This window comes from Peromyscus leucopus, chromosome 11, assembly GCF_004664715.2.
Source record: "Peromyscus leucopus breed LL Stock chromosome 11, UCI_PerLeu_2.1, whole genome shotgun sequence".
Lineage (NCBI taxonomy): Eukaryota > Metazoa > Chordata > Mammalia > Rodentia > Cricetidae > Peromyscus > Peromyscus leucopus.
Window position 1 is genome coordinate 16,366,437 of NC_051072.1, and position 26,378 is coordinate 16,392,814.

Sequence of the window (26,378 nt, forward strand, 5' to 3'; positions counted from 1 at the left end):
ATGCTAGCTTCACTAAAATGATATTATTTGTGGATTGTGATCATGGAAAGCATTTTTCATACTTCATGTGAAAAAAAGGAATCACATGAAAGCATCTTCAATTTTTATAATGAATGGCGAGCCATCCAAGAGGTAGGGGCTAAAGCTTTATGCCAGGTAGTCTAGCTGCATAAACATAGACAGCAAAACATCTTCACATGTGAATGAACAGTGTATTTAGCTATGCATTTGGAAAGTTAAATATCCACTTATTATTCCTGAATTATTAATGAACAGTACTTACATTAGAGTTCGCAAAATATGTACTCTACCAGCAAGAAATATAGCATCTCATGAAATACTAATAAACACAATCTCATGAAATGCAAACAAATTGCAAGTGTTGGAAAGAATATAAAATAAAGTTATTCATAAAATGAGGTCTTATGAAAGGGAGGCAGAACATAAATCTCTAGTTAAATGAATCACAATATTTCTCTACATTTACAAGAGTGTGAGAAAGTAATAACAGTGAGGTTGTTTCTATGACACGTGTACCTTTAATAATGTAAAATGTTACAAACATGGAAACTATGGGTTAGGAAGAAATAAGATTCCATGTAAGTTCAGAAAAATCAATTAAAAAGCTATCTTGGTTGCCGGGCGTTGGTGGCGCACGCCTTTAATCCCAGCACTTGGGAGGCAGAGCCAGGCGGATCTCTGTGAGTTCGAGGCCAGCCTGGGCTACCAAGTGAGCTCCAGGAAAGGCGCAAAGCTACACAGAGAAACCCTGTCTCGAAAAACCAAAAAAAAAAAAAAAAGCTATCTTGTAGATCAATTGTATGTGTGTGTTTTCTAACAGAGGTGCTAAGATTTTTTCCCCATAGACTCAGTCAAGATAAACTTAAAAATAAAGGTACATTCAAAATAAACCTGAATCTGCAGTACTCTAGTGCAAAATGGCATCATACAATTGAATTAATTTAATTAGTGAATAGATTAATTTCCCTCTTTAGATTATCAGAATGATATCTTCAATTCCAGGAGGAAATCTCGAGGATAGGAGATAATTTGCCTGTAAATAATTAATTTTCATGTAAATATCCTGTGAAGGCAAAATGTTTAATCGACTATCAGACACTTAGATTGCTATGTTTCCTCAAGACAGCACACTGAAGAAGAAGGCATGGCTCTTATGAGGTTTGGGGGAGCTTATCTTCCACACTCAGGTTTTCATTATCCCCAAAATGCACCAGATAAGACAGGGTTAAGAACAACAGACTGTTTCTCTTTTACCGGGGGAGCCTATTTTCAGAAAAGCCTAGGAGTGTTTCTATCACTCAGGACACAAACTTATGTAATAACCACCAGAGAAATGAAAATATGCCAAGAGAGTCTTAAATAGGAGATCATACACAAAAGTTTATTTGTTATAAATTGTAGGATCATTAAATTGTCATTAGAAATTACAATTCATCAGTTTTAATGATTCCAATATTAATATTTAATATCAAAATGAATTTTGACTTTTTAGGAAAACCTGAACACTTCCTTTAATAATTTTTTCTGTAACATTCAATATACTGATTTTTGTTAAAATAAATTTGATAATATTGTAGGAACAAGGAAAATTTATAGCTCCAGAAGCCTATAATAAGCTCAACCAAATAAGTCTATCATGCACGTTGAAGTAGTTATTATAAAAAATGATTTAAAATAAATGCTGAAAAGGACATCATTTTTAGGTGAATGATATTTGAATTTTTTATCAGGTTAGAATAGGTATAATCTCACTGATAGAATACTCTAGATAGTATGACACTTTTGATGAGAATAATTTAATAGTTTTCTGATCGTGTGTTACAATACCAGAAAGTCAAGTCATGTAGGTTTTATAGAAGGCATTGGTGGGAAACATCTGTTGTCTGGAAGTCAGCAGATAGAAAGACGGGAAGTAAACTTCACGGGAAACTTCATTTTAGTAAGATCTTCACAGAATTAAGTGTGTGAGTCTGGTACACAGTATCAAGCATTTTCAGGCATTGTTGGAATCTATTTTTCTTGTTTAACATTATTATTTTCCTAGAAAATAGATGTAAGGTAAAGAACCGATTGAATGTTTAAGATACATTTTATAAACACTGAAATGACTTTTTATTCTTTTTGTCAGTCTGCAGCGAGAACATTAAAACAGTGGAGTGGTGATGGGAAGCTGCTCCAGTTGAGATTTTATCCTGTCACCCCTGACTCTTTTTAATGAACTATAGTGGAGTTGTATTCCTCTCTGCGCAACTCAGGAACCTATTAGTTAACTCTGCATTCATTCTCAAAAACAACAGGAAAGCTTTGTGCTAGTCAGGCCTTCCTGTTATAATTGGAAGGGTGTTAGCCCTTATGTTCCATCAGTAATGTTTTCAAAGAAAGCCAGTCCACTAGCAGAGGTTATTAAAATGGAAGTAATTTGTTCATTTGAATCATTCATGATTAATATTTTCCTGTATTTCACATGTGTATAGTTATGAATTAAAATAATTCTATATGAATATACAGATTCATATTGATATGGTATCATTAATCACATGATCTAGTCTAAAGAGACTTTTATTCACTCTTGGTGTATCAGAATGAGGATCATTTCAAACTATCTGTCATCATTTTAAGATGAGGCAATTAAATCAAATGCCAGGTTTCTTCTTGCTCCAGTAATCCCTGACTTATTGAATGATTCTTTCTGCTTAAAATCGTTCTTCCAATGGAGAAATCAGATTTTACAGGACTGATTTATTTTTTTTTATTTTAAAATTGCATGTATCATTACTAAGCATTATAACGTGAACCTATTTTCTTGAAGCCGGAGAGTTACTTTTGTGTATCTTCAGTTATGTTTCACAATGTAATAGGGGATGATATTTTGTGTTCTGTGTCTTTGAAAAACATTTTGAGCAAAATTTTGTCCAATTTTCAAAGTGTGCTTTCGTAATTGCCCCCATTCTAAGCATTCATTATTACGATTCAGTATTTCAGTAGCCTGCATCATTTGAGATCACAGACTATCCTAACACTAAAATCTTAATATGAACTCTAAGTTATTTGGAAAAGGAATTGCTTTTAATTTCTTCCTTCATTTAACAGTCTAGTCCAGTAGTTCTCAACTTTCCTAACACTGTGACTCTTTAGTACAGTTCCTCATGTTATGGTGACCCCTAACCATAAAATTATTTTCATTGATTATTAACTGTAATTTTCTACTGTTATGAATCTTAGTGTAAATATTTATGTTTTCTGATTGTTTAGGCAACCTCTGTGAAAGGATTATTTGATCCCCAAAGAGATTGTGAACCACAGGCTAAGAACCATTGGTCTAGACAATTGTAATTTCTCAGTGATGTATAGAACATTCTTATTACTTTCCTCAAAAGAATAATAAAAATTATTTAGGATAATATTTTCAACTTCAGAGTATATTGTGAATATATTAATAAATAATGTTAATAAATTTGGGTGCCAAATATTGAAAACAATTGCTTTATGTATTATCATGATCACTAACATGCTAAAGGATCAGAGTTATAAACATACTTTATAATCAGAACTGAAATTTTGGGAGAAGAAATGAGTTGAAAGCACAGGGGAAGTAAAAGTGAGATTAAGGTATCTGACTCAGAACCTCAGCTCTTTACAACTGGAGTAAATATTGAAGCACATGAGTTCTTTCCTCGATGTTCCTAAAACAATAGAACGACAAGTTGATTTGGTTTGGGACATGAGAAGTTGGAAGTAAGGGGCTGTAGAGTCATAAATACCCTTCCAATTCTAGTATTATGTTTGAAACATTTGAAAATTAGGAAATGCAGCATTTGGTTATAAAATAATTTGCCAGGCAGTGGTGGCGCACACCTTTAATCCCAGCACTCGGGAGGCAGAACCAGGCAGATCTCTGTGAGTTTGAGGCCAACTTGAGCTACAGAGTGAGTTCCAGGAAAAACTCAAAGCTACACAGAGAAACCCTGTCTCAATAATAATAATAATAATAATAATAATAATAATAATAATAATAATTTAGCATTAAACACTGTACTGAAAATAGTAATCATGTTTTATTTACTCTTGGAAAATATCTCAAATAACTTGATGATGTGATGTTAAAGAAATAAATTGGGTACCACTTTATATTTTATTACCTAACACTTTGAGAAGTACACTTAGGTCTGTATTTTGATTGAAATAACTACCTTCTTTATGATAATCTGGGAAAGAACAGTGCCGCTATATTTCTACACTTCATGCAGGCACCAGAAGCCTTTTGATATACACTGATGATATATTTTTAAAAAAGAATTTCCAGAAATACACTGATGACATACATTTTTAAGGACGAATTTCCTTCAAGAACTGAAAGATGCATTTTAACAGCAAGCTCATTGTGTGCTTACGTACCTAATTCAGACATGGCTGGGGAGTTTGTTGACTGCCAAGAACAGAAGTTTTAAAACCCTAAAACAAAGGACCACAAGTTGCACTATCATGAGTATTCCTCAAATCAACAGAAGGTATCAGAGGGAAAAGCTAGTGAAATGGATGAAAAGCCAAACACGGCAGAAAAATGTAAAAAAACAATGAAGATGCTGTCAGAGGCAGTGATAGGAGTGAATATCTAAAAAAGCTGATCCTATGAAGTAGAGAATAGCTGCAGTTATGTATTTTAATTTTCATCATGGAAACTACAAGAAATATTCAACTTACACTCTAAGTGAAAATTATATAGATTTGAAGGGGGGAAATCCTTTATTCCCTTGTGCTTTGAAGAAAGTCACACCATATCCAGCATTTAACATTTAGAGGACTACTCCTTTACTGAATTCTGTACTTTAGAGAGAGGTAGGATTTCCTGTATGTTAGCACTATACATTAGGATCTGGAGATAGACACAGATCCAGGCAGACACATTAGTCCTTAGGTTGTTGTTGAGCCATCCCTTAGCTGAAATGAGCTTTTTACCTAAAGCAAGGAAGAAATGAAGACTCAATTGTACAATCACAATTAGTACATTCACATATTGTGCTGTCTGTGGAAATGCCCATTTCTAAATGAATAAAAATCTAACATTGTATTCACAAAGGATGAACGTTTCAGTTGAGCCACTTGTTTGGGGAAAGGATATTAAAAGTATTAATAAATCATGTCCATAAAATGGAAAGCACACGGCCACACAGTCAAATTGAATAAGTATCAGGCACTAAAACTTCTTTATAAATTTACTTTGTAATATAACTTGAACACTTCATTTTAAAAATGATGTTAATGTACAGCATTTTAAAAAAATAGAGATTACTGTCCTACTAATAATATTATTAGCAAATATTATATTTAAGGTAATATTATTGAAGTTTATATGTACATAACTATGACTCTGAGCTCTTTTATTTAAAAGGCCAGTGAGGGCCGTGGTGGCACACGCCTTTAATCCCAGCACTCGGGAGGCAGAGGCAGGTGGATCTTTGTGAGTTCAAGGCCAGCCTGGTCTACAGAGTGAGATAGGAAAGGCGCAAAACTACAGAGAAACCTTGTCTCAAAAAACCAAAAGAAAAAAAAAAGAAAGAAATGATAAAGCTGGGCAGTGGTGGCATACGCCTTCAATCCTAGCACTTGGGAGGCAGAGCCAGGCGGATCTCCGAGAGTTCAAGGCCAGCCTGGTCTACAGAGTGAGATCCAGGACAGGCGCAAAGCTTACACAGAGAAACCCTGTCTCGAAAAAACAATAAATAAATAAATAAATAAATAAATAAATAAATAAATAAATAAAACAAAAGACCAGTGAAATTGTTGGAAAACAAACTGCCTTAATAGAAACCTTTTATTAACTTTCAGGTCAAGAAAGTCTTTTATTTTAGTCATAACAAAAACTCAAAGAATGAAAGAGTAAAATCATAAAAATGATGAAAAAGAGTTAACTATCTGTCATTGAAGTTTATGGTATGAAACACTGATAATTTCTTCAATTAACTTTGAAGTCTTTCCTAGCTCACCTGTATCTCTAGGTCCAAGAGTAATGGAAGCACTTGCTTAAACTTTCAGCAATTAACTTAATATACTGTAGTCTACAATATTTCAAATTAATTTCCAAATTTCAAGAACTTACAAAGTAAGTTAATACTGCTCAAAGTGAAAGAAAATATTTAACATTCTATGAATTGTCAACCTAGGATATAAAAATGAATAAATAATTGGGATTCCTAATATCAAAAACTCTCTTCAACACAGCTTTAAGAACCATTGGTTCATTCTTAGTTATAAGGTACAGCTCTTTATTTGTGAATGTTCCAACTCAAGTTGCCCAGTTCTAATTTAAATTTTAGTGAAGCATTCCTTATCATAATGCTGATAGTATTAGCTATCTTGTTCCTCCTTAGGAGATCCTAAAACATTATTGCAATGTTTGAAATTTCACACAGAATTTCAAGAAGCCTGAAGATATTAAAAAGGTATCTAAAGTTCACCCTTGACATATACAGTAAAATTATATCCCATACCTATGGTCTTTGACTCTGATATTCTTCATTTCCTTGCTATCAGAAAATAGTACCTACTAATATAAATTCTTACTTATTAGATTTTATAAACAAAATAATGTGTAATCAGAACGGAAAATAGCCTGCCAAGTAAATGGAACAAACAAATTAGTTACAAAGAGACTGTCAGTAAGCTAACACAGTTGTCTTATACTTTATTTGCTACTACAGTAAACCATATAGGAAGCACATATTAGGGAACTCGAAATCAGAAGCACTATAACGTGCTTTATAATTTGTTTGTTTCTGAATTTATTATATAATTCTATGTCATCATTCTCCCCTTCCTTTTCCTTCCTCCAAATCATCCCATATAACCCTCTGACTGTTCAAATTCGTGTGTGTGTGTGTGTGTAAAATTATAAGGAATCATATTGTTAACTATCTAGCTAAAAGTACCTAAGATACATGTACTTTGACACATAAATACACGTATGCAGTCTAAATAAAAAATTCTAATCAGAGCTGACAATTCTCCCTTTAAGGGCCAAAACCATTCATTAAACCCCCCAAAAGAAGTTGTGATAAATGATCTTCTTAGTTCTTGATCAGGGTTGTCCGAAAGGCTCCCCCCAAAATTACATGATATTATTATTGTTCGTTGTTGCCCCTGCTAAAATGGAAGGTAAGTACCTGTTGATGAACATACCATGTACTTCAGACATAGTACCCAGAGGTCACTGAGCTAGAGGAGAACTGAAAGCTTCATCCCTGAAGACTATCTTTCATGATACCAGCAGGTGCAAAGCAAGTGTCAAAAAAAAAAAAAAAAAAAAAGGAAGCAATCAACAGTGCTCCCATTGCCATACACAGTGCAAATAGCACTCGCATCTATTCCCAGCAAGTACAGTGTATTGGACGGAAGAGGAGCTACTGTTCTAGTCAGTTTCCTAAGCAGGGTTGAACTGGATATGGCCCGTGTGTGTAGGAAACACAGAAAGGAAGGGTGGCACAGGAAACTTCTGGAAGAAGGAAGACTAAAGAGAAATAGATGTTATTATATTAAATCTCAACAATTTAAAGAAAGAATTTAAAAATAAGAATCCACATGAGCACATAAAATAAGTAAAGTAATTAGTGCATTTATTTTCAAAATAAAGTTGTCCAAGAACTAAAAAGTACAGGAAAAATAATGTACGAAAGATTATTTCTTTTAGAATTTGCAACATTGATACTGTAAGAAATGTCTACCAATATTCATTACTTTGCTGTATACTTCTTTTTCAAATTAGTAAATTACAATAGAGTAGAATATTCACAAAAATTGAATGCAGTTTTTAACTGGTATTTAAATATTTTTGTGGTCTGTGTTTCAAAATAAGATTACTTACTTCAATTTTAAGGGCAATAACAGAATGAGAAAATACTTTCATGAAAGCAAGAAGGAAGAGCTGGACAACCTTCAAGAATGCTTTATCTGAGACATGTACATACCCTAACATAAGAATGTGCTTGGTGACCTGATACCTCACCCTTATGTGTCCTGAACACACATCTCTCCTAACAATGCATGTAGCAACCTGTCAGCAACCTAGGACCTCACCTGCTTTGAGCTTCATGCACACCATGCACACCTTTCTTAGTTTAAACAATATACTAAGTTTCTCTGCCCATTAAGAACCATTAATTTGTACAGTTTATACTAAAATTACTACTGAATGTATGAGAACATTAGAGATGAACTGCACATCTTGCCTACACAGGTTTTGGACACATGCAAAATAAAGTGAATGCTAAAGTGTACACATATATGATTAAACTAAAAGCACTACAAAAAGGGGACATGTTCAACACAGAAATAATTCTAAACTGTCAGTCAATATAGACACTCACCCAAGTAAATTAATACTCTTCAACATGCTTTAAAAGAAAGAACCCAATTCTAATCAAAGTTTGAATATCTTCACTCATATGGCACTGTCAATCTTGTCAAACAATAGTCTGAGCTGTACTATCACTTTACTTTCAATAAAAAGAAAAGCTTTCTGCCTACCTGAAGTCTGTGTGGGTTATCATTTTATTCTTAAATAAAAAACCAAGATGTAGGAAATGCCCAGCTGAGAACCTGCTCACCAGTAACAATTTTCCAAAGTGACCTGAATAGTAGAATGAGCTACAAAATCAGAAAAACTGTATAACTTAAGTGATGTAGAATGTTTATAACGCAGAGGAAACATGCACTAGACAAAATTTCTTTTGAATGAATTTAATGGTACCAGGTAGGCTTGCCATGCTATTATATTTGTTTCAAACTATAGAATAAAAAGTAAAGTGATTTTATTGTGTGTCTGTTTTTGTGTGTGAGTGCACACATGCATGCATACACACAAACACATATACACACAATGGGGTTGAGGAGAGAAAGATCTTGTCACCATGGTTAGCTGAAAGGAATTTCTGAAAACTGACAGTGTTTGGAACAGTGGCACCCATCATCATGATCACTGAAGAAGAGCAGATGCTACTACTGCACCACACTGCTCTGCTTTTAATTCAGCAGGACTTTAAGGGGGAGCAATTCCCAATACAAGCAAAGAAATTTACCAGCCAAGGTATAGACTGTTAAATTTGAGAGAATACAAAATTCATTTTCACAAAATTGCTCAGTTTAAAAGCAAGGAGAAAGAACTGCTAATGCAGGATCCTGGTAAGCTTACACACTATATCATGGGTGCATCAGGAGCATCATTTCCACCACACATGGCAATATTCAGACAGACTGCCTTTCTACATTGGAGCACAAGAACATGATGAATGATGAAGTTTATTCTTAACCTGAAGAATAGAATTAATGAAGTGTGCTGCTCTTGAAACCTAGATTCAATATAAGAACATGTTGAAAATTAATTTCCCACAATCCATCTCCCCTAATTCCATTAAGTTTATAAGGGTGACTTTAATTCTTTGATTTACTGTTACTTTATGTTTTTCTTTCTAATTTTCAGTCCATAGGTTGCTGTATTATGTGTGGGACTTTTCGCCTACACTTGTTCTTCTCACCAGAAGTGATAAAGTTGTTCTGCAATCTCTTCTCAAATCCTGTGGCTTTGGTAACACTCACCTCCCTCCCCAGCCCTTTTCCAGTCAGACAGTGAAAGCAGGGGAGGTGGAGAGAGCAAAGGGTTTCTAAAATTGGTGATAGACCATATTGACAAAAATCACATTAGTTCCCGGCATGTAATGAATTCTCATGTTGGAAATGGCACTTCCTGTTACCAATTGAATCATCTCCCAGAATGAAAGCCAAGTTAAAAAGCAGAGATGCTTACCCTGAAATGCTCTGTGTCTTTGAAGTGGAAGAAAGGAGGGGTGAGAATAATGATAATGGAAAGACACCACACCGGGGGTATGGATAGAAAGCCGCTGCACCACTGCACATAGTGAGGGAGGAAAGCCCAAGGAGACAAAGCAATCAGAGGGTGATGTCATAGAGCATCACACAGCACAAATGTAACCAGGAACTTACTAAAGTATTATTGGATATATTTTATTGGTGGGTTTATGTGTGTTATGAAGCAAATGTTAACACATACTAAACAAAAAGAACTGTGATTTTACATGCTTTCTACATGACTTTTTTTCTCTACATGACTTGTTTAAATTCCTTGAAAATAATTTTTGTAAAATTGAATTTTTCTCATAAAATAAGTAAAAATCATCTTTCTTATGAATTCTGCCTGATGTAATCTTAGTGTTAGAAAAAAACTACAAAAGCTTTTATTTGGACAAAAGAAGTATTAAGGTAAATAATTTAAAAACTTAAATATGAATGACTTTACAAATATTCCAAATTTGTGGAAATGTGGAAAGCCAAACTATTATATATATATATATATATATATATATATATATATATATATATAGAGAGAGAGAGAGAGAGAGAGAGAGAGAGAGAGAGAGAGAGTGATCATAGATAGAATAAATAGAAAGAGATAGAAAGATAGACAGGTAAAAAGATAGATGATAGATAGATAGATAGATAGATAGATAGATAGATAGATAGATAGATAGATAGACAGATAGATGATAAAGATAGATAGATGATAGATAGAAGATAGATAGATAGATAGATAGATAGATAGATAGATAGATAGATAGATGGATACAGATAGATAGATAAATAGAGAGATGAATAGATGATAGGTAGATAGATGTCAGATAGAGATACACAGAGCTAGATAAATAGATACATAGATATAATTTTAATTTTACGTATTACTTCCCAAATTAAGTTTTCTAAACTGTATTTTGAGTTGCAACACATTACCCACACACCATTAGGGAAAGATGCCTCTCTAGAACTATTAGGGTTTCCTCAAACTCCACTTACTATTTTATCTTTACATTTTCCTAATTTTTGGAAACAAATTTGTAGGGCTAATGAAAGATTATCTTAAACATATATCTACGACCTCAAATTCTGTTCCTCCCTGAAGGGTTCTGACTAAAAGGAATGTAACACTAGGCCATAAAGGTAGTTTTCTGAATCCATGTGTAAACGAAGAGCGTGAAGTCCTCCATTTATGATGCAGCATCTCTCATTGTTGCTTCACACAGGAGAGAAGTACAGTGTCTGAGTCAGTATCAGTTAAATTTTAACCTTCACTCTTCTTTTGAGGCCACTATGGAAAGTGTCTCTTCCTTGCTACTAATCACTTTTTTCTCTGTTGCTTTCAATAATTATTCTTGAATATGAATGTCTGTAAGCTCGAAGTAGCTTTCTGACATGAAAAAAGTTCAGAAGAATCACATCAGAAACAAGTTTCCCTTTATTCTTAATCTCCCTTAATCGTAAGACTTTTCTAATCTTATTAATTTCTTATTCACATACAATTACATTACATAACTGCTATTAGAAATCAAGTTCAATAGATGTTATGAAATCAGAATAGTCAATTTAAAACATATCATTTATATTTATATATCTAATCATTAGATATAGGTTAAATATAGACATAGGTATTATTGTTAAAAATATTTTACCCTACAAATATAAAACGGTATACATGTTACTCTGCAACTCGAATCCAATTTTTTTAATGGTTCACACTAACATAACCCATGAATTATTTATAAGGAATCTTTCATTGCAGGCATTCACTGTTTGCATCTTATACAACTCATTACAAAGTAAAGTTATGCTGATTTGGAAATATAATAACTCTCTTCATTGTCAAAAATTACATTAAACAGCTGACTTTTGAATAAGATAGCACAAGATAGATGAATATTCTTTAATAAATAATTATCCATCTAAGAAAGTTAGTACTTATTTAATTCCTGAAATACAAACACAAATCTGTCTATTTTGAACTCTAGTTGAACTTTTTTGAACTGTTGTATAAGAAAAGGAGACAAATTCAAAGCCTTGTTTAACAAGTCATTCAGGGGTAGGGATGCATGGTAAAATAGCGCAAAACTTTTTAAAGTTTATTTTAAAATAAAAACGACGTAGAGACACCCACATAGAGAGACACAGATACAGGGTCAGATGAGGTAAAAAAATTTCCAATTTACCAATTTTGAGATGAATGAGCAAGATTTTGGAGAGACAATATTCGCTTATCTATCTTCAAATAGTTAATTGTATTGCAATATATGCTTATTTAATATTATTTTAGAATATAACTGTCTAGAAAAAATACCAATAAGACAATTATCCTTGGCTATTTTATTAGTACTCGTGTATCTATGCCTATATAAAACACAGCTTTTAAAATCTTTTTTAACAGCATTTTCACTATAAAATAAATCAGCTCTTAAAATTATTATCAGTTCTATTAATGTAAAAAAAAATCAAGTGTCTATTGAGATGTCCCTGAATTAAATAAAGTCATCAGATAATTAATTTGAAATCCACAGTGTAATATGAAAGCTTTGTACTTACAAATGTAAAATTATTAAGGTATTTTATGTTAAGTCTCTAATACTATATAAATAGGGTTTCTGATTTCATTATAATCCATATTTTATATAATAGTTTTCCCACCCACCATATGTGTGGGCAAAGAGGTTATATTTTGTACAGTCCTCAAAAACTGTGAAGAGTAAGTGGAAACAATTATTTCTAGGCACACTTTTCAAAGAGTTTAATTCACACTGTTCACTAAATTACCTAAAACTATGAAAAGTCAGAATAATTCAGTTTAACTTTTGGGGAAATAAAACTATTCTAATGTTGGTTCTCTCATTTTACACGATTATCACATACAACCACCGGATACAAAAGTTAAGTTGCCTTCATCATTATAATAATTGAAAGCAATAGATTAACTTTTATGTACACATAGAAATAAGTATATTATTTCCTTCAGCCTTTTGTAAGTATGTTGGATCTGTACAAACATGCACATATAATTGGGTTACCATATGTGCAAATACATACATTTAAATAAAAAAAGAGCTGTAAATGCACATAAAGATTTGAAGACACAAAGATTTTACTGTGTAATTTGAACTAGTTGGTTTATCTATTTTTTAAAATATGTATTAGATGTCTTATGGATTGCTATACTAAAACACAGATGTGAATGTTTGGGGAAACACTTCTGAAAAGTACATGAAACTCTACCGTATCCAGGTTGTAGAAGATAGACATGTACCTGATAAAGGAGTCTGGGAAAAATACCTGTTAAAGAATGATCCTGACTAATATTTCACTTTACAAAAGCAGTCTATATATTATCATTACTTTGTAAAATTGATGTATATTTATTTATTTAATGGAAGAAGAGGTGAAGCACATGTTTGTCACAGTGAGTGTGTGTGTGCGTACGTGCATGTGTGTGTGCATGCATGTGTACATGTGTGTGTGTGTGTGTGTGTGTAGGACAGAGGGCAAGTTGCATGAGTAGGGTCTCTCCTTCCAACATATGGGTTATGAGGACCAAGTTCCAGAAAGTACCCCTACAGGCTGACATAGCTCCATATTTGTCATTAGACCAAAGGAATAAATTACCACCATTCATTTGACTTAACATCATGTTGCACACAATGGCTGTCTGGTTAGAATGCCTTCCCAAGAACAATGTTTTTTTTGATTAATATGACTTTCTTGAGGTACTGTCAAAAACATGTGAAAATGTTCCACCACGTATTGGGAGTTATAACAATTATATAAAGAATGTTGTAGTGCTTCATATTCTAAGATGAATTCTACCGGGCACAGTTCCTTCTTCAAGTGCAGTTAAGGACATACTAAATTTTTTAAAGTGAAAATTCAAATAATATCGGTTAGTTGCTAGCATTTCCATTAAAAGTTATATATGTTTGAAGAAAATCAGAAAATAAAATAAAATTAAGTTACCCATGTTTTCCATAATTATAGAACGAACCCCTAAGTGGTATAAGGGAGAAGGTGTTTTAGATATATAGATGAAACAACTTGGAAGTTCTGTAACTAAAAGGACCATGAACTAAAAAGTCTTTCTAACTGAGGCAAATAGAAGATAGGACAGCACTCATTCATTGTGTGACTACTGGTTTGTAAATTGCTAAATTAATAAAATAGAAGTACAAAATTTGAATGCTATTTAAATATTTGGCATGTCTACTACTCCACCTCTGCTGTCCTAAATGTGAAATAAAATAAAAAATAAAAATAAACACCTCCACCCCTACACGCACATCCACCAAAAATAAGAACCATGACATTTCCATCATTGGTTCTCACACAATACATAAACTGTCACGAAACAAGTGCTTTGACCTACTAAGCCATATATGTACACATATAAGCAGCACAGATGAATTCATGTGCTGTCAAAAAAAAAAAAAAAAAAAAGACATGAAATTGGGAAATGAACAAGTTGGGAGGATATGGAGGGATTGGAGGATGGAAATGGGGGCAGAAATGAGGGAAGATACAACATATTTTATTACGTATTTGAAATTCTGAAGAATAAACAAAAATAGAGTGAAAATCCAGAGTGTGACATCTACATTGGGAGAGGCATATTATGATAGTGCTTCTATATAATGTCTTGGTCAGGCTCCAGACAATCCACGTAGTCCACCACTTTGCATTTGGAATGTGGCTCTAAGAGTGCTAAATTTAGAGATAAGCACATTAACGTGTTAGAGCTGCAATGGAAATGTTTAAACGTGAAAGGAGACTCCCCTCACTGCACAAGATTGCCATGCTTTGGTGATGAGCATAATGGTGGTTCCAGGAAGAGAACTGAAGGAACTCTTAAAGACAAATCTCTGTCAGGATTTTTAAAACCACTAATGAGTGATTGCATTCCATTTGTTCTCTGTATCTCTTTCGGATTGATTGTTGTCTATCTACTACACATCTGTTTATCATAATTCTAAGCTATCAGCTACCTCCATATCATCTACCTGATCTATCAATATCTATCATGAATCTACCATCTTTATAACCTATCTATCATCAATCAAACCCATCTATCATCAGTTTATCTACTTACCTATCTACATATCTATATCTTTCCATCTTTCTAATCAAATTTTCATCATTATCATTATTACAAATAGCATTGCCATTTTCTCATAGGTAATCAAAAACCTTTCTATGTGTAACCCAGTACGCTTAAAGCTTTGTTTTCCTCTGGGTGCAATTAAAATATCAGTTCTATATCTAAAGCTCTAAACTTTTATATAAACTTCTAATTAAGGCAGCATTACTATTTTTAAGAAATTTTGGGATGTACTGAAGAGAAAAACTACTTTTTTTCAACAAATATGCAACACACAGAGGAGAAAATGTTTTTAATCTTAGACAATATTTCATGTTCCATAATTAAAAATGGTCCTATTTATAAATTTAGCATCAAATAAATTAAAATTAAATAAATAGCATAAACTTGGAAGTATAAGTATTCAAAATATTCTCCTTTAAAAGAATCACCTTTTTATCAAGTGCAGATTTAATTCTATATTACACTGATATGTGCCTTTACATGAACAGCAAAAGGATCAAACTAACAATCAGTTAAATGAAAGCATCTGTTTTAAAGCCAGATAATGATCCTGCAATACTTCCAGAGAGAACAAGTCACAGCCAACATTTGCTGATGACACACTTACACGTATTCTTCAAATTAACTTTGATTTCAATTGATTCTTTCTTGCAAGTATTAAATTGCGAGGTTACTCACATAATTTTATTACATAATTTTAAGCATTTGCTAAAACATAATGCCTGATTTCCTTCATGCATCCTAGAACCATTGTAGAAAGTAGCAGTCTCTCAGAGGATATCAGAGGAAAGGTTAAAACACAGGGAAAAAGCATTAAAATATTTTCTCTCATCTGGTGAATGTATATTGGAAAGGACATGGTATCAAATAAGCTATGTATGTAAAGGGACAGAAGAAAATGCAAAAATGATCCCACTCTATGCATAGTGACACTCTCAAGAGGTTCTGATCCATTTACATTTTACCAAGTCAAGCGAAGCAACACCGTTTAGAAACATAATTTCATATCAATTTCAGTTAAGATCTGGCTACACACAACTATCACGATGCATTTTTATTTTAATTATGCACAAAAGCCTAATAATGGTGACTCAGTTACATAAACAGTTCAAATACTGTTTTAAATGCTGTGATACAGGAAAAGAGCATTTTCCATCTCAGAAAATTATATTATCTTATATAACTATTTCCTTATTATAATTATTGGATCTATTTAACCTTGAAGTTTGGTTCATTACTTTTAAACTAGTATTACCATCTGCTTTCTCTAAAACATTACTTCATTCATTCTTGCTAGAATTAGTTTGCTTATAACTTATACCTTAAATCTCACTTTTGAAAGTGCTGAATTATATGAGATACTGTTTTAGTATTTGAAATATTTTCTATTAAATGCATATGATATTGTATGTACTCCACACTGCAGAAAACGTCGGTTGAGCTGGTGTAAATTTGGTGACAGAATATAAACACATGCTGCTCATTTCCATCCAAGTTCTTTCCTGACATGTGATGGAGCAGCCTGCTATTCGATCTTTCTTATCTTTCATAATGTCTGTTGAAACTGGCATTCACTGTTTTCATAGTCACACATCTCCGTTCCTCACTTGACACAGTGCTGCCTAGGCAATGGATCACTTTGTGAATCTGAGACTATCTTTTACCAAATGCAGATTTTTAAAATCGTAGTAGGAACATGGGAGATAGATAATTCTACTGTCTTCATAGAAATCATGAAAAGGAGCCATGTGAAGACTCTCTTCTACATCACAAAAGTTATCACTTTTCTTTGATATCATAAAATTCATATTTTTCCAGACTACAATGATTTGGGTATATTATGAAAAAAAAATATGCTTAGGAATCTCTTGTGTTTACAACATAGCATCAGAAATGACAACAATTCTCCAGAAAAGACTAAGTTTTCACAAATCTATAATTCATTACATTTTCATCAAAACATTGGTCAGACAAATTATTATAAACTTACTTGTTACAGTTGGTGAGTTGCATTATGCCATTTCAGTATATAACGGTCTCTGAGAACTTCACCCAGTGGCTAAATTTTACAACATTCTAGAGACATTATAAACAACATTATAAAAAAAATCAAGCCTATTTTTAAGATCATGGTGCTTACAAGAAATTACTTAATGTGAATTGTGATATTGATTCTCCCATGGGAAGACAGAACAACAATTATTCTGGCAAATCAATGCATTTTTTTCTTATTTCAAAGTTAAAAATGTCAAAGTCTGCCTTTGGCAGACTTTCTCATTTTCATTAAATTTCAACATTATTCTATGTTGTCCAGTTACAGCCAACAGGTATATACATATAGAACGTTTCTATGAGTGAGAACCACACACGTTTGCAGCAATGTCTGTTATGAGGTAAAATTATTGCATTAATCCTAACATACGAAAACCATTGACACATGAGACATATTTCAAGTCTAGTATCATATGACCTATAACTGCAAAAAGAAATTCACATTAAATTATGAATACAAGTGCTTTTACATTTTCATAATTCTGACTCAAAGTAGTTAACAAAAGTTATGAGAAAACTAGAGGACCATTTGAAATTTATACAAATAAGAGTATAAATGATCACATTTTTTTAAAGAAAGAGGAATTCAAAGCCAGTACAATAAACTAACATAGTTTGAACTTTGTTTTTATTTTTTCACTAATAATCTAAAAGCAAATTTAAGGACTATAAAAATAGCTTGGTAGATATCCGGTATTTTAAAAAGTCATATGACAATAAACCACTACATGTTTTCACCCTGAGCCTTTGAATATACATTTTTTTAAATTCTATAAAATATATTACCTGCTGCCAAATATTGGGTGAAAGCAGAATAGCCCAGATAAAATACTTGAGAGGAGAAAAGCAGTGTCTATACTATCTTATAAGAAAGCAAAAACTGAGATGCTTCTGTTTCCAGCAACTAAATAACGCTTACCTTGTTTAGCAGTAGAACTGAGTTAGCCTCGCTCAGCAGGCGACTCGATTCTGCTATTGCTTCTGCCTCATTCCTTCTCTCCTCTTTTCATAGTGCCTTCCCAGCCGAATCTTCATGCATCTCACTGTGCCTCTCTTTCAGCACCACTTTTAACTCAGACAGGCAGGCATCTGAAACCAAAGGAACTCTCTGATTGGCTTCCATTCCGCGTTTCTGATTAATAAGAAACGCCGCTCATATAAGAAGATATTGCAGCTGATGGCGCTGCAGGGCTCCAGGTTTGAGGATGGGCTGTGCAGAACCCTTTGGGCAGGGCCATTTGCAAGTGAATAAAGTGGGAGGGCTGAGGGAGGATTTGTCAAAGACCCTCATAAGAGAAAACAACCCAGTGTTTTGAGCCTCAGTTAATCAGCCCTGTTTAATCTGTTTGCAGTAGGGAAAGAAAGGTCACAGCACGTCTGTAACCCGTGAATCGTCTGCCGAATATGTGCATCACGTGGAGCTTGCTGCTGTTCAAGAAGGATTCTGCGAGTACTATGTTGCACAATGCCAAAATTCCAGACCGAGAAACGAAAGAGAGAGGATGCGGAATATATTCCTCATTGATAATCATGAAATTTCATCAGTCTCTTTAGGTTATTACACAAAATCAGCTCTCAAAAAAAAAAAAAAGGTTATTTCAAATTGTCTGATAATTGACGACTTGTCATGTTCTTTTTCTTGAAAAGGAACAATTTCACATCGTTTGAAATTTCTAGAACACTCATTGTTTTACATCCACAATTGAGAGTGTTTGTACTTCCTGGAGAACGTTCAAAAACTAGTGACCCTAGCCACCTCACAAAACTACAGGAGCCATCTGGGGGAGTCCCTGAGATATGTTGCAAGACTCTGTGATAAGGTAAGCCATCAGAGTACACCTGTTTCAGAAGGGAAGTCGCTATATTCCTGCTGGAAATGATACAATGAGAACACTATTGATGAGTAGCTACACCCTCTGCAAAGAAGTTTTTGTAATAGTGGTATGAAATACACGGTAGGAGTATGGCTCACATTATCACAGCTCGTTAAGTCACAGGAAGTAAATAGCTTTAGTGCCAAAAAATATCAATATCTTATTTGATGCTTCAAAGAGAAGCAGATAACAACAACAAAAACAACAACAACAAAAAAAACCCCAAAAAACAACTTTCATTTTTCTCCCAATAGTCAAGCTCATCTCGTCAGTGGAGTACAGATGAAGTCATGCCTATCCATGACTTGTACCGTATAAAAATGTATGTCCCCCAAACCAACACTAATTCTTGGAAAAGTGTAATTCTGCATGTCTCCAATTACTATCACACTACAAATGTGTGGTGGATGATAATAAATAAGTATGTAGAAGTTAGGTAACAAAGTAAAGTTCAACATCTTTTTTGAAAATGAAAGCAGATAAAAATCTTGCAGATTTCTAGGGTTCTAGGTGTTTAAGACAGTTCAATGAATTCCTCATGGATGTTGCCTATTTTATGGAGGGGGAAAAAGAAGATTTAAAACTTACAAGCTCCTTCAGAATTATTTCAGCCAGTCTACATGTTACTTTAAGTAAAATCATGTTACAGAGAACACTGCTAATATAGAGATAAACTATTGTATGGAAGTTAAGGAAAATGCATTAAACAAAATATTTCATCATAATTTAAGATAAATATTCACAGGTAAAAGCTTTAAATCCCTTATGTTGTGCAAATTTAACTCCCCACTGAAACATCGCTGTAAGGAAAAAAGCTGTTCTGTGAGAAATGTACAATCCAACAGAGTATTCCATAACCTAATTTGAAGCTATTTTTACTAATCCTACAAAATATAGAAAGAAAGTGTTACCAGGTTAAAAAAAAAATGGTAACTGCCTCAGGAGTTTTCTGGTGTTTTTCTCCTTAGTGAGAATACCCCGAAAAGAGAGTATAACTTGGAATTCCAAACACTTACAAAATAAGTACCAAATGCACAACTATGTTCATCTATTCAAATATAATTAGCGATTGATTTCATATTGAGGAGCTGTGCGCAAACACCTACTTTTCCCAGACATGGCACAGAACAAAGAAAGGGTTCTAGAGAAGTCTAGCTTAGAAAGCCAAGATGTTTTAAAGAGGTTGCTTATAGGAGCATGGGCAGCCTCTGAGTAACTTCACCACTGAAGAAAACAAACAAAAAACTCTTAAAATGGTTAAATGTCTATTTATGCTTAAAGACACTTGTGAAATCTAAAGCCATTTCCCTATCATTTCCAAACTCTGTGTAAGTTTTCGGATGGGGCAAGGTCCCATCAGTATCCTGTTCTGGTAACTAACTGGCCACTAATCCTTAAAGAGGGGTGGTTAGTGAGCCCTTTCCCAGGTCCTAAGATTGTTACTCTGATGGGCTCATGCTTATGCAATCCTCTTTTGGGAATCATAGCTGTAAACAGTTCAAGAGACCAATGACCACATGACCACATCATGCCCGAAAAATAATATTCCAAAAACATCTTGTGCAGCACATATGAAACTTCTCTATTTTTTTTCTCTTTTAGGTTACTGAGGATCAAATGAATTCTGGGCTTTATAAATGCTGAGCAAGTATATAGCATCTAAGCTACAATTAATTATACCTCTAAATTGCTTTCTTTCTTTCTCTCTTCCTTCCTTCCTTCCTTCCTCCCTCCCTCCCTCCTTCCTTCCTTCCTTCCTTCCTTCCTTCCTTCCTTCCTTCCTTCCTTCCTTTCTTTCTTTCTTTCATTCTTTCTTTGTTTTTTCTTTCTTTCTTTTTAAGACAGGGTTTGTCTATGTAGCTCTGGATGTCCTGAATGACTCTTTGTAGACCAGGCTGTTCTCGAACTCATAGGTCTGCCTACTTATGCATCTCAAATGCTGGGAGTAAAGACATGTGTAATCATGCCAACAAGACTGGCTTTTAATGCTTGAAGAGATGAATGTTAATAGGAAACTTGTTTGCATAGAAGTGTTATTTTCATCATTATTTGTGTCTGTAGAAATTATATTTTTTCTATGTATTTACAATTCAAAACTCATTACTAGAAATGCAAAATGACATGTAAAAATGTTTTTCAAGTTAGCTGTGGATTAAGCTTTCTTTTTTATTTATTTTTATTTATTTATTTATTTATTTATTTATTTATTTATTTATTTATTTATTTATTTTAATTTTCAAGAACAACTATGCAGGGCAGTGGTGGCACACACCTTTAATCCCAGCACTCAAGAGGCAGAGGCAGGCGAATCTCTGTGAGTTCGAGGCCAGCCTGGTCTACAAAGCAAGTTCCAGGAAAGGCTCTAAGCTACACAGAGAAACCCTGTCTTGAAAAAAACCAAAAAAAAAAAACAAAAAAAAACAAAAAAAAAAACAACTATTAGTTGGATGTTAATGGGCAATTGCTACAGGATTTCTGCTTTCTCTTAAGGAAATCCCATAGGTAGTGTCACCTTTGGTTCAAGTGGCTCAAAAGAACCTTTGCATTTTGTAACACAAATCTTAAAAGGTCTTTAATAAAAAACCCAGAGCCAGATACTGGGAGGAAAGCAGAAAGATCAGAGAAGCGGAACAGCCAGGCACTAACTTAACTCTACGAAGTCCTCAGCCTCAAGGGAGCTTGTTCCTGTTTCCTCACCCCTTATATACCTTTCTGTGTCCTGACATATTACTTCCTTGGATTAAAGGATGTGTTACCACTGCCTGGTTCTGTTTCTCTCATGTAGCCCGGTGTAGCCTAGAACACACAGAATAAGATTAAAGGTGTGTGCCTGTGTGCCACCACTGCCTGCCATCTATGTCTAATTTATTGGCTGTCTCTGTCTTCTGATCCCCAGGTAAGTTTTATTTGGTATACAATATATCACCACAGCATTTTCTCCCTCATACCCTGCCTCAGCATCCTTTTCCTTCACTTCTGCATTCTTGAAAATACAAGCTAAAGTGAAAAAAACTCACAAATGAACTTTTGTTATGGTCAGGTTTGTACGAAGCCAAGAGGAAGTCTGCATGTTATCCTTAGTTATCTAAATCAATTATTTTCTAACAGCCAACTTCATAAATTAATAAAAATTTTATTCTTTTTTCCTTTATTAAAAAGATTTTTTTCTCATACAATATATCTTAGTTATAGTTTCCTCTCCCTCTACTCCTCCCAGTTCCTCCCCATTTGTCCTCCCTTGTGGATCCTCTCCCTTTCTGTCTCTCATTAGAAAAGAACAGGCTTCTAAGAGATAACAACAAAAAGTGACAATATATAAATTAGTACATTATCCAGTCATCATCAGAGAGATTTCCTCTGGCAGCAAATAAGGACAGATGTAGAGATCCACAGCCACACATTATTCGGAGAGAAAGTCTACATCAGTGGTCTCCATCAAATCCCTCCTCTTAGACCCCAGGGAATTTCATGGAATAGGAGGCAGAAAGATTCTATGAGTTAGAGGGGCTGGAAGACACTATGAGAACAAGGCCCTCTGCATCAACTTAGCAAGGCATTCATGAGCTCACAGAGACTGAAGCAGCAAGCACAGGGCCTATGCAGGTCTGAACAGGTCCTCTGGGTATGGATTATGGCTATTAGCTTAGTATTTTTATGGGACTCCTGACCGTGAGAATGAGTGGGTCTCTAATTCCTGTGCCTGCTTTTGGGACACTTATCCTCCTGTTGGGTCGCCTTGTGCAACTTCATGATAACTGTTTTTGCTTCATCTTATAATGAATTAACCTTTCTTTATTATTTTGTATTTGAGAGGTACTATTAATTGCAGGAATATATTTTCTGGTTTTGTTTCCTCTTTCCTTTTTTTCTTTGAACATATTGTGTTTTCTTCTTTTTCCAGTCTTTATTTTTATTTTATTTTTTTATCCAGTTTACATACCATCCACAGTTCCTCCTCCCTCCCCTCTTCCCGTTCCACTCCACCACAACCTACCCCAACCCACCCCCATCAACTCTTCAGAAATGGCGAGACCTCCCATGGGTAGTTAACAAGGCCTGGCATGTTCAGTAGAGGCTGGGCCAAACCCCCTACCCCCCACATCAAGACTGAGCAAGGCACCCCACCATATGAAATAGGTTTCAAAAAAACAGCTCATGCGCCAAGGACAGATCCTGGTCCCACTGCCAGGGATCCCAAATTTAAAAGAAATGTATTGCATTTTCATGCTTTGATCTACATTAATTTATTCCTTTTGAAAACTACAGGGAGTCTCATTTTCATATAGAAAACTCATATTTTGAATGATCTTATTAGAAACACTACTGTATTGTATAATAATCACTCCTTGAAAGATTAAGAATGTGATGTAGACACAATGCTGCCTTATTTATTTGACTGAGATAGGAAATTTTGAAAATGAATTAATAAATAGAGTAAGCTGTGACTCAGTGAGAATTTATCACACACTTGTTCCTGCACTGAACACTTAGGAGCATATAAGCATGAACATAGGGACACAGAAGCGACAGAAAATCCCTTTGCTGACTTCACTCACCCATCATAAAGGAACCTTGGAATCTATGATGGTTCCTGTTAAGACATTCTCACTACCTGCTAGTTGAAATCAAAATGCGTAGGCTGACAGGATGGCTCAATGGGGAAAGGCTATTGTCATTAAGACTGACTGCCTGAGTTTGATGCTCAGTATTCACATGCCCACATGGTGGAAGAAGTCTCTGATCTACATACTAGTACCAACTAAATTTGAGTCTTACCATCACCTATTATATTTTACCCATGATATATCCCTCATTGGTTATCTAAAAGTCATTTGTTAAAGAAATGGCAGTTCATCATTGTCTCCTCCAACTCAAAATTCAGTATCTGCTTTCCTTGATGCAACACTTTGTCATTTGCTTTTGCTATTTTTCTGGTAGAAATTCTTGTGTATAAAGAATGAGTAAAATTAAATGCTTTTCTTCAACCTTCTGATTGATTCATGTTCTATTTATTGGTTGTATTAGACCAGTAAATTTGTAAATTTAACAATTAAATTCTAAAAAAATTTTAAAGAATTTATCTTATAGCCTCAATAGTAGCATCCCATGCCCACTAGCAAAACTTGTTGAGAACTGAGACTTGATGCCCTTCCAATAAGTTGGTATTTATCTCTGTGTGAATGTGTTGATTTGGTTTATTCAAAGGTATTTGCTAGTATAGCACTCTGAAATACTACAATACATCTTTGTGATTATAGCATTGCAAAGATTTCAGCCTAAGATTCTTTTAGGTTTTTTCTTTCCCTTTTTATTTTCAAAGCTGAAATTTGTCTTTATCAGTCTATTACTTTTATTTTTGGGGGGTTAAATAAATGTGTTCTGTTGTTTTTGTTGTTTTAGATAGGGTCACAATACATAGTTCAGACTGGCCTCAAGTTCATATCAATCCTCCTGCCTCAACCTCTAAATTGCTGAGATAAGAAACTTGAGCCATTCTGCTGATTTTCAAAATTTTTCATAGTTTAACTTGTATTTTAATTGGCTTAAGTGTATGTAATATATCAAGACATGGTATTATAACTATGACAAATACATTTTAAAAGAGTCATAGACACACAGCTAGAGGTTTGTCTGAGGTCAACAGATCTGAGCTCTGACTTAAAAAGTGGCTAATATCATAGGACACACAAGCAATAGCTTCATGCATACTAACATAGTGAAAAACACTGACAGGATTAGCTATGATGAGTATGTTTCTTTAAGATACTAAAAGTGGAGTTTATAGCCCATAGACTGAAAGTGAAAGTGACCCTCAGGATTTCATTTCAGACTAACTAACAGAACAAACCATTGATTCGTGTTGCCTGTCTAGTTCACATATCAGCACAAGCCATCCAGCAATGACAAGGTCAGTGGTTCTTGGCCCCCTAGTCTTGATGACACATTAAAATGTGACCTTTGTGTAGTTGTTCAAAATTCTGAATCTGATTTTTATGGTAAATCACAGATCTTGGGAAATTATGTCTGTCACAGTGTTGCCAACAGATCTGTATCCAGAAAACAAGGAGAGGTAGGCAAGAGAGTTAGTTTATTCAGATAACAACCATAGGTTGTTACAAATTTAGCTCCTCTTGGGTTCAAGGGAAAATAAAGTGGGGAACTAACAAGGCAACTCCATGTATTTTATCTGGTAGTTAAGAGGTTTATTTAAAGGGTAACTTACAACCAGTAAAGGAGTTGATTACAGGATCCAGGGGAGGTGAGGTGCAGTCCAGCGTGGTTCTCGGGAGTACTCTGACTTGGTCTGCAATCCAGCATGCAGGATCACAAGGAGCCAAGAGGGCCAGCATGTATGGATCTTGGGTCTTAAGGGCTCCCATCTGGGCCATGCCCCAGGGGCAGGTCATATGTAGGTGTGGCTGTTATAGGCTGCCTCACAATGGACAGTGCTTCAAGGTCAAATCTGGAACTTCTACCCACTACAGGAAAAGGAACATGTGATCTGAGAGTTCCATATTTCTACTCTTCACATGAAATGTTCACAGTTCTCATAATTTCTGTGATTATTATTCTGTTTATAGCACCATACATTACACAAACTTTTCTTTGGTCAAAAATTCCAATTTTCTTTTTTATTGTTGGTTTGTTTGTTTTTTGTTTTGTTTTTCATTTTTCAGGACAATGTAATTGCCTCTATCAACATCATCTCACAGGTACCAATTTTCCATATCTTTCCAGGCTACTCTAATGGACATGCTTTTCATTCTGTCTCTTGTGTATTTGTTGTTGAATGGTCCATGACACTCGTTGTAATACTAGCAGCACACAAATTACATACATTCTATATAGCAGGGCTCAGACAGCAAAGATTTCTAATTTTTAAGAAGTCATGTAGCTTACAAAATTGATTGCATGCTGTTTCATTCTAAAAGATAAGCTATCTATAATCATCTATTTATCTGTAAATTAAAAACTAAACATATCTGTGCAACATCAAAGATTAACAGGGAAAGTTACTGTAACAAATATCATCAACACATTTCACAAGGAAATATATTATTTGTCAAAACTTTGTTTCACAAATTCAGCTATTTGTATGTCGTATCAGTATGCTAATATCTGCATATTAATTTCAGATCCTAAAAATGCAGTAGAAAATTCAAACATTTATGTTACAACTTTTCAAATACAACTAGTGTACTATTGTGTGATATTTTGTTTGTACTCTAACAAATAAAGCTCACCTGGAGATCAGAGGGGAGAGATAGCCACTAGTTAACCATACAGGCCTGGTAGCGGTGGTACACACCTTTAATCCCAACACTTGGGAGGAGGAAGTAGAAAGATCAGGACTTCAAGGCCACCCTAGACTACACAAAATTGAACAAGTTTAAAAGAGAAACAGCCACTCGGTGGTAGCTCACACCTTTAATCCTAGCATTAGGAAGTTGGAGACAGTA

At 34.3% G+C, this 26,378-nt stretch overlaps 1 protein-coding gene across 1 annotated transcript in view; it reads right to left on the minus strand.

The window, feature by feature from the left end:
• Positions 1 to 18,508, minus strand: part of Cdh9 (cadherin 9) — a 129,834-nt gene extending 111,326 nt beyond the window's left edge. The window contains exon 1 of the mRNA XM_028876156.2: positions 17,964 to 18,508. The gene's annotated coding sequence lies outside the window, so the exon portion shown is untranslated. The remainder of the gene's footprint in view (positions 1 to 17,963) is intronic.
• Between the last annotated feature and the right edge of the window lie 7,870 nt (positions 18,509 to 26,378).